This window comes from Pinus tabuliformis, chromosome 8, assembly GCF_031772625.1.
Source record: "Pinus tabuliformis cultivar Carrire ecotype Pingquan chromosome 8, CPIR1, whole genome shotgun sequence".
NCBI lineage: Eukaryota > Viridiplantae > Streptophyta > Pinopsida > Pinales > Pinaceae > Pinus > Pinus tabuliformis.
Genome location: NC_142294.1, coordinates 1581351477 through 1581353437, shown reverse-complemented (window position 1 = coordinate 1581353437; position 1961 = coordinate 1581351477). Strand labels below are relative to the sequence as shown.

Genomic DNA, 1961 nt, shown 5'->3' with positions numbered 1-1961 from the left:
AGTAGCGATGAGATATTAATAACCCGCAGACCAATTAATCTATCAGACAGGCTCTTAACAATTATTAAGTGATTCCTTGTTCTAGGTCCTTTATGATAATGCTCCCTAGTAAAGTAGGAGTTGCTCGCGTCCATTATTGTTTGGATGTTGGTTGTCTCGACTCGCTCGAACACCTGTTAGGGTTTAATGAGGTTCACCTGTTAAGGTTATTATATTTTTTAACAGCGCTGACGGTTTTGTCTTGTTAATCCATGCAGGAGATGTTGGATTCACTCTGAAGGGAGAGCTCATTACCGATTTCCTGATGAAAAGGCCTAGAGTTCAGTACATGTAGCTTGACTTGTCCAATCTTATTCTAGGATCAAATACTCTGGCGATAAGAAATCTATCTTATATAGTTGAAATTGTAGGGCTTGGTTAGCCAATGCAAGAAACTTGACTTTTAATCCAAGAAGAAAGAGATACATTTAAAACTCAGGGCTCGACCTGTCTAAATTACATCCTTTTATTCCAAGCTGTAGTATAATCACCAAAATCTTGGAGATACCTGAATTCCAATGCATGGCTACTTCAGTTAAGCCTTCATCTATTTGGTTTCACTCTACCCAGCCCTGTTTTTGTGTCAAACAGCTTTTCATGCCATCACAGATATGGAACGGTAGATCAACCTCTCTATTTTCTTTTAGGAAGAAACAAAATAGAGAGCATAGTTACATTCTCAGACATCTGAAGATTAAAGCGTTGGATGCTGCTCGGCCATTTGATTATGAATTCATGAAAAAAGAGGACTTGGAGAAGAACTTTTTGTTGAAGATAGGTATAGTTGGATTTGGTAATTTTGGTCAATTTCTTGCCTAAACCCTTGTAAAGCAAGGTCATACATTATTGGCTCATTCTCGAACAGATCATGGGGGGATTGCTAGAAAGATGGGAGTTTCTTTCTTCAAGGATGCAGATGATTTTTGTGAAGAACATCCTGAGGTTATATTGCCATGTTCATCTATTATGGCAACAGAGTATGTGTTGAGGTCATTTCCAACTCAAAGATTGAAGAGAAGCACATTATTTGCAGATGTCCTTTCTGTCAAAGAGTTTCCACGTGATTTATTTTTACAGGTATTGCCTCCAAAATTTGATATATCGTGCACCCATCCTATGTTTGGACCTGAGAGCGGCAAATCTGGGTGGAGTGGCCTTCCTTTTGTTTATGAAAAGGTTAGGGTTGGCAAAGGAGCAAGAGTAGAATTTTGTTATAGGTTTTTGAATATATTTACAAAAGAAGGTTGCAAGATGGTTGAGATGCCATTCACTGAACATGATCGCCATGCTGCTGAAAGTCAATTTATTACGCATATTGTTGGCAGGATGTTAGCAAAGTTGAACTTGGAATCTACTACAATTAATACTGAAGGCTATGAAACATTGCTCCGAATCTTCTCAAAAAAATTCAGCATTAACTGGGCTACAAAATTCTCAGTCTTCAGCCAACTCTTCTGCGAGCATAAAATAAAGGAGCTAACTCATGTCGTTAAGGAAGAGTACTTTCTAGCCCGTCCCAATTGAGAGAGCTTTTGAATTTACAGTATTTTTAGAGCTTTCTTTGGCATATGTTCTTTATATAAATGTTTATTGTAGTTGGTCCCCCATGGTAGATTCGGAGGTTTGACCCCTGTTAGGTTCCTATACCAATAGGAGTCATAATTTTGAATGACTAAGGTTAAGCCTTGTAATATTGTACATACATTTTCTTTCTGCAAATGTTTTCCATATTATTTAAAAGATTAAAAAATTTAAAGAGGGTATGTCATAAAAGAAAAATCAAAGGACAAAAAGAAAAAGAGAAGGTTAAAAAATGAAAATATATAAACCCCAAAAACAAAAAGAGACCATGAAAGTGTGCAAGTCTAAATGCCACTACTATTTACTTTTATGCATAATAATGATTGTGTGCAGCTTGTTAT

At 36.7% G+C, this 1961-nt stretch overlaps 1 pseudogene; it reads left to right on the top strand.

The window, feature by feature from the left end:
- Positions 1-549: 549 nt before the first annotated feature.
- Positions 550-1563, top strand: LOC149242097 (arogenate dehydrogenase 2, chloroplastic pseudogene; annotated as a pseudogene).
- The last annotated feature ends 398 nt before the right edge of the window (positions 1564-1961 follow it).